Below are 8028 nucleotides of genomic sequence, written 5' to 3'. Positions count from 1 at the left end.
GCCCTCTACTAAGGGTAAATGAGAGTACGGTATAACAGAGTCATCGTAGGCGAACCCTGCCCGCCAGGAGTTTACAGTCTAGGAGGGGAAACAGACATAAAAGTAAATTATGGATGCGGACATAAGGGCTGTGGGGCCGAGGGGAGGGGCGAATATCAAAGAGGCCCAGGAGAAGAAATCCGAGTGCAAAAGCGGCGCAGAAGGCAGGGTTTAGACAGGGACGTGAGGGCTCAGTCAGGGAAGGCTTCCTGGCGGAGATGTGACTTCAGTAAGGCTTTGAAGGTGGGGAGAGAGTTGGCTTGGCTATGAAGGGGGAGGGAGTTCCAGGCCAGAGGGAAGGCGAGATCGGGGAAAAGTGAGTAAGTAGGCAGTAGAGGAGCAAAGTAGAGGGCCGGCTCGTAGTCGGGGATCAGCGGGGTGAGATGGGAGGGGGCAAGGGGATGGGCTGCTTTAAAGCCAGCGATCAGCAGTTGGATTTTGCTGCACGGATCATTTCTCTCTGGACGCGGCCTCGGCGGGGGATGTGGAGGGCGGGGGAGATGACGTGGGCCTTACCGGGGGTTGAGGGGCGTCTGGGGCTGAGCCCGGCACCCTTCCGTGCTCCCCAGCTGGTCGGTCCCCGACATTCTCGTCCTCGGCGCCCCGCCTCCCTCCTCCTTGGCTCGCGCTGCCGGGTGCCGTGGCCCGGCGGCGGCGCCCGTGCTCGCGGGAGTCGGAGGGAGCGGGGTCGTCGGCCCTCCGGAGTTCGCCGACCTCCCCAGGAAACCTTTCCCTCGGTCAGGTGCGTCCCGATGGTATCATGGGACGGTCACGTTTCGGGGCCGGTGAGGGGGTTGGGGGAGGGCGGGAGGTCCGGGGTGGGGTGAGGGCGAGGGCCGGAGTGGGGGTCTTTGGGGAAGAGCGGACGGCGTGGAGCTTCTCGGCGTGGTCTGCGGTCACCCTGGCCGGACCCGGCCAACAGCCGGAATTCGGCCGCCAAGGAAAGGGTCACAATTAGACAGCGAGGCGGAAGTTCGCCACGAGATGGTACTAAATCCCCTGGACACTAGGAAAGTGAAATATACACACCCTCGAACACATATACGCACATATACGGGGAAGCAGCGTGGCTCAGTGGAAAGAGCCCGGGCTTTGGAGTCAGAGGTCATGGGTTCGAAGCCCCGCTCTGCCACTTGTCAGCTGTGTGACTGTGGGCGAGTCACTTCACTTCTCTGGGCCTCAGTTACCTCATCTGTAAAATGGGGATTAAGACCGTGAGCCCCACGTGGGCCAACCCGATTCCCCTGGGTCTACCCCAGCGCTTAGAACGGTGCTCTGCACATAGTGAGCGCTTAACAAATACCAACATTATTATACACTGACCAACACAATTACGTATATGCACCCACACCCCCAGACACATCTGCACATATACACAAGCACACGTGAAAACCAGCCATATACCGAAAGACCCACAGACCCATTCATTCGTTCAGTCGGATTTCATTCCCACTTACCAACGGATAAGCGCGTGTATGCCGACACGCCCACTCACCCTTACAAACGGACGGACCGACACACACACACACAATAAACAGAACCATCCACACTCACAGGCACGTAAGGGTTTTTCGTAAATTGTTCATTAATTTCTGTAGTTGAATAACGACGACGGTCTTCCGTATCATAGGTTTTGGTTCAAATCCAAGCAGGGATTATGATATATTTTGTTTACTTGTTAAGTATTTCGTTGGTATTGGGGTTTACCGGACACACGCACGGAAGGCAGTTTCCTTCTGCAGAAGCAGAAATGGTTCCAGCTTAGGCTGGGAGTCGGGTCATGGGTTCTAATCCTGACTCCGCCACTTGCGTGCCGCGTGACCTCGGGCAAGTCGCTTCACTTCTCTGGGCCTCAGTTACCTCATCTGGAAAATGGGGATCGAGACCGCGAGCCCCCCAAGGGACAGGGGCCGCCCCCGGGGCGGATCCGTCTGCGGAGCCCCGTTCTTCCCCAGGACCCGGGCCTTCCGGCTCCCGGAGCCGGGCTCCTTCCTCCGGACCCCGGCGGGGCAGTTGGGGGGGGGGGACTCGGGCTCCGAGTGCGGGTCAAGCTGCCGGGTGTTCTGGGGGTTTAGGGAAGCGTCCCCGACCCCCTAGGAGGCAGGCGTTCTCTGGGGAGTGGTGGCCCACCGGGGCCGGGGGGACCGCGTGGGCGGAGCCAGGCCCGGAGGACATTTGGGTCTGTCGTCGCACAGGGCCTGGGCTGATGTCTTGTGACCTTGCTCCACTGTCCCCTCCGCCCCCTCCCCCCCCCCAGTTCGAACAGCCCCTTTAGCCTCAAGGGCGGTGCCCCGGGTTCCCCCCTCCAGGCCAGATGGGATTCAGAGAGTCGACCCCCACAGCCTCTTGGGGCGGGGGCGTCCGGCCCCCCGGGGAAGCCCGGGCTCTGACAAGGTAGCCTACTAATGGCCACAGGGGAGAGTCCGGCGGCGGCCGGACCGGCCCGGGCCCCGCCGCCCTGGGAGATCGGACACACCGAGTGGCGGAATAGAAAACAACCCCGGGGCACCGCCGGGTCCAACAGGCCTACAGGGGACGAGATCCCATTGCCGGGTGCAGGGCGAGCGGTCGGCGCAGCCCGCCGCACCCCGGGGCATCTCCCGGCTCCGGAAGAGCGGACTTCCCGGGAAATGGCGTCGAGGCCGACCGGGCGGGCCGGGGAGCTCTCCTGGGTGCGTGTCATCCACCTGGAGTCCGTGCGCAGCCGTCCGCGAGCCCACGTCCCGTCTGCTTCGTCGACCCCCAGACAAGCCTACCCGGGAACCGTGAGTTACCTCTTCTTCTTCCCCCCTGAATGCCGGGAGCTCTTGCCCTTGAATTTGCACCCTTTATTCCCCCCTCCCTCAGCCCCGCAGCCTTAACGTCCACATCCCTCATTTACTTATTCCTATTAACGTCTGTCTCCCCCCCTCTAGACCATGAGCTCGTTGGGGGCAGGGAACGTGTCAACCAACTCTGTTCTGTTGTACTCTCCCAAGCGCTTAGTAAAGCGCTGCGCACACGGTAAATGCTCAGTGAATACAACTGACAGACACGAACCCTGCCCACAAGGGGTTCACAGTCTGGCGTAGCGGCTAGGGCTAATTCCGGCCTTGCCACTTGTCCGCCGGGTGACTTGGGGCAAGTCACTTCACTTCCCCGGGCCTCAGTTACCTCATCTGTAAAATAGGGATTGAGACCGTGAGCCCCGTGTGGGACAGGGCCGCGTCCAACTGGGTGTGCCTGTATCCGCCCCGGCACTCAGTACAGAGCCTGGCACGTAGTGAGCACTTAACAGATACCTTATTATTATTATTATTTCAGCTTTACAGCCTACTGCGTTCAGAGCGCTATACTGGGCACCTACTTTGGGTAGAGGGCTGCGCTGGTTTCTACTGTGGACGTACTCTACTGGATGTTTCTGTGCGCAGAGCACTGTGTTAAGTACTGCGGGGAGCCCGAAAGAAGTGTCCAACCTGATTGGCTCGTATCTACCCCAGCCACTGCTTAGTACAGTGCCTGACGCACTATAAGCATTAACAAATACCGTTAAAAATAACACGATCTCCTTCAAGTGACAACGGGAGAATGGCTTGGAAGTCACCGCAGAGGTCCGGTAGGATTTTTTGAATGGTATTTTTGAAGTGCTTACTGTGTGCCAGCCTCTGTGCTAAGTACTGGCGTAGATACGAGCTAATCGAGTCGGATCCAGTCCCTGTCCCACGTGGGACTCGCGGTCTTAATCCCCATTTTACGGATGAGGGAACCGAGGCCCAGAGAAGTGAAGTGACTCGCTCCAGACCGGCGGCAGAGCGGGGCTAAGAACCCGGGTCCTTCTGACTCCCAGGCCTTGTGCTAAGCTCCTCTAGACCGTAAGCTCGTTGTGGGCAGGGAACACTTACCAACTCTGTTATACTGTGGCCCGTAAGGGACGGGGAATGCATCCGATCACAAAACCTCGTATCGACCCCGGCGCTCGGCATGTAGTAGGCGCTTAGGAAATGATGGAGTGATAATAATTATTATTAATCCATCAGGGGAATTCCGTGAGAGTGTGCTGTGTGCAGGCCACACTGCGTTAGGCGCTTGGGATAAAAGAGATAAAAGATTATATAAAAATAAAAGACGGGATCCCACAAGCCCGTGTCAGCTCCGGAGATACCCCCGGCTCTTTGGGTTTTTCCCGGTAGTCCCTGAGGCACCACCAAGGGGGTCTCAGGAATGCCACGCTTTGTTTCAGGCAGCCTCCTGTAGCTACCCCGACGCCTGCCTCAATTTCCCCCGTTCCGCTCCCGGCAACCGCGGCGCCCAGTCGGTCGGGGGTCCGGGGGCCCCGAGCGCGTGCGCGCCGGGGTTGTGGTGGGGAGCCTGTGACCTACAGGGGAGGAGAAAGTGGATCAGGGAAGTTCTCCCGGAGGAGGTGGGATTTCAGAAGGGCCTTGAAGATGGGGAGAGCCCTGGTCCGGATTAGGCCCCCGGTTTCCTGACTCCCAGTCTGGTGCTGTCTCCGCTTGGCCACCCTGGTTCTCTCGGGCTTAGGGGACGAGAGGCGTTGGAGAAGCGGCACGGTCTAGTGGGTAGAGCCCGGGCCAGGGAGTCATCGGGCTTGGGTTCTGATCCCAGCTCTGCCATTTGTCTGCTGTGTGATCTTGGCCAATTACTTTCCTTCTCCGGGCCTCAGTTCCCTCATCTGGGAAATGGGGATCGAGACGGTGAACCACAGGTAGGACGGGGATGGCGTCCCACCCGATTTGCTCGTGTCCCCCCCGCCAGCGCTTAGTGCGGCGGGTGACACCTAGTAAGCACGTAGCAAATACCGTGCTTATTATTAATTATTATCATTACTGTTAGAGGAGCCAGTGAACGCCAGGGAAGGTAAGAGGCCTTCTTGGAGAAGCAGCAGAGATCGTGGGCCCGGGGGCTTCCTGCCCGCTCTGCTTCTGTGTTTGAAGCGGCCTCCGTCGGGTCAGCGGTGTGTCCGTTGTGTGCACGGTGGTTTCCACGGGGACCAAGCCGGTCGCTTCCCAGAAGCCTCTTTGGACAGCTAAAAATACCTGCCGGGCCGTCAAGGAGGGAGAGTCAGCTCGCACTGCTTCTGACCCCACAGGCAGGAAGAAATGGGCCGGGGCCACAGGACACCAGAGCCAGGCAAGCCCCAGCCAAGCCCCTCCGCGTACGGAGCGGCTTGGGGGTCGCCCGTGGAGCCGGGATGCCGGCCGCGGCAGGTAAGCGGCCCTTCGGTGTCCTTTCCGATAATAATAACAGTAATAATCGTGGTATTTGTCAAGTTAGAGAAGCGGCGTGGCTCAGTGGAAAGAGCCCGGGCTTTGGGAGTCAGAGGTCGTGGGTTCTAATCCCGGCTCCGCCGCTTTTCAGCGGTGTGACTTCGGGCAAAGTCACTTGACTTCTCTGGGCCTGTTACCTCATCTGTAAAATGGGGATGAAGACTGTGAGCCCCATGTGGGAGAACCTGATTACCTTGTAACTGCCCCAGCGCTTAGAACAGTGCATGGCACGTAGTAAGTGCTTAACAAATGCCATTTTTTTAAGTACTTACTATGGGCCAGGCACTGTACTAAGCGCAGGGGTGGATACAAGCAAACCGGGTGGGACGCAGTTTCTGTCCCGCACGGGGCTCACAATCTTAACCCCCGTTTTACAGATGAGGTAACTGACGCACAGAGAATAATGATAATGATTGTGGTATTAAGCGCCTACTACATGCCAGGGGCCGTACTAGCACTGGGGTAGATACAAGCTTATCACATCGGACGCAGACCCTGTCCCCACAGTCTTAATCCCCATTTTCCAGATGAGGGAACAGAGGCCTAGGGAAGGGAAGTGACTTGTCCATGGCCCCACAGCAGACAAGTGGCGGAGCCAGGATTAGAACCCAGGTCCTTCGGACTCCCCGGCCTGTGCTCCGTCTACCCCGGCGCTTAGAACAGAGATTGCAAGTAGCAGGCGCTTTACAAATACTGTCGCCATTCTCATCAAGATACCGTGGTTTTTTTTTTTTTACCCACGTGCTCCAGAATTGCGTGGTCAATAAAAATGACCGTGAAGCCTTTCACGTTGCCCAGGCGAGCCACCGAGTCAGAGAGGCTCCGACACTGTAGCTGGCCGTCTTTCGGTTCACAAGTAAAACAACCAGATGAGCCAGTACCCTCGGAGCACAGATTCAGAGGTGGCCAGATATTTGTTTTTGCTTTCTCTGTGCCAAGCACCGGGGTAGATACAGAGCAATCGTTTTGGGCACGGTCCCTTTCCGTCAAGCGGTGGTGTTTATTGAGTGCTTATTGTGTGCAGAGCACTGTATCAAGCGCTTAGGAGAGGACAACAGAGTTGGCAGATATGTTCCCTGCCCGCAAGGAGGTTACAGTCTACAAGGGGAGGTGCTTAAATCACAGATAGGGGGAATAGCAGAGTTTAAGGAGGTGGACACTGGGGCAGGCAGGGGTGAGTGTCAGAGGGCTCAAGACTAAACCCCTCTGGACTGTAAACTCAGTGTGGGCAGGGAAAGTGTCTGTTTCTTGTTGTATTGTAATCTCCCGAGCGCTCAGTACAGTCTCCGTACCCAGTAAGGGCTCAATAAATACAGTCGATTGACTTATGCGCTTGGCTGGGTACCCCTTAGGTGACGCAGAGCGGAAGGCGGGGAGGGGAAATGAGGGCTTAGGGAAGGGCTCTTGGAGGAGGTGTGATTTTAGGAGGGCTCTGAAGGTGGTGGGAGCCATGGACGGCCGGATGTGAAGGTAGAGGGATTCCAGGCCAGAGAGGGGACGGGACTAACAGCCGTTTTTTTTTTTTTAAGGTATCTGCGAAGTGCTCAACATTTAACAATTTAAGCCTGGACACGGTCCCTGCCCCACATGGGACTCACAGCCTCAATCCCCATTTTACAGGTGAAGTGACCCGAGTCCAGCAAAGTGAAGTGACTCACCCAAGGTGCCCCAGCAGACAAGTGGGAGAGCCGGGATTAGACCCCAGATCTTTTCGACTCCCGGGCCCGGGCTCCATCCACTAGGCCCCGCAGCTGCTGCCTAAAGCGGGAGGTAAAACGGGTATCGAATCCCCATTTTACAGAGAGGAAACCGAGGCCCGGAGAAGCTCAGCGACTCGCTCGAGGTGTCACAGCGGGTAAGTGGCGGAGCCCAGCCGTTTCCTTCCTTCTCTCCTCCCCAGGTGTTGGGTTCTGGGGCTCCCAGGGAGGGAGAAGCGGGAGGGGAGTGTGTTCACCGATGGACTGAGCACCAAGGAGAGGCACCAGAAGCACGCGTCCATTTTCCACATTTAATAGTGCACGGTGTAGTGATCGATTAGTATATTTACTCTGTACAGACACAAGGGAGCAAAGCTACAAAACTTCTCTCTCTCCCCCCGAAAAGCTTATTTACAATAGAAAAAAAAAACCAAAAACCAAAAGCTTTGAGGTACAAAAATCCAAAAGAATATCTGAGGTATAAATACAAGGATATTTTAAATAATATCATTCTCATGCTTTACCTAGGTATGCCTGGACCAGTCAGCCCGGGGGGCTCGACAGACTGAACTGTACAAGATACACGCTCACTCGTGGAAAGGCCGGGTTTCTTTTTCCCCCGCCGCAGCTCTGAATTTACACGAGGCGGCTCTGCATCCCCGAGGAACCCGTGGCCGACCCGTCGGCCGTGAAGCCGTGGCGGTGACGACGCCGACGACGGTAACCCCGCCGCCCGCGTCACCGACCCCCTTTCCACCCGCCACTCGGTGCCCGCCGGCCTCCCCCTCCCGACCGGACCCCCGTTACAGTAAAACCTGTAATAAAAACCGCCCCGTGGTCCCAGGGTCCCCTACCAGAAGGCCGGCCAGGAACACGCGGCCCCGGGGCCAGTCTCCCACGAGGCCGCCGTAGCAGCTGGCGGGGTGGGTTCGCAGCGAGGGGGGGACGGCAGGCGACCCCCACGGCCCACCCTCACCCTAGCTCTGTGCCACCCTTCCGCGGCTGGCACCGGAAGACACGCGCGCCCC

This window comes from Ornithorhynchus anatinus, chromosome 12, assembly GCF_004115215.2.
Source record: "Ornithorhynchus anatinus isolate Pmale09 chromosome 12, mOrnAna1.pri.v4, whole genome shotgun sequence".
Lineage (NCBI taxonomy): Eukaryota > Metazoa > Chordata > Mammalia > Monotremata > Ornithorhynchidae > Ornithorhynchus > Ornithorhynchus anatinus.
This window is presented reverse-complemented; position numbering follows the sequence as displayed.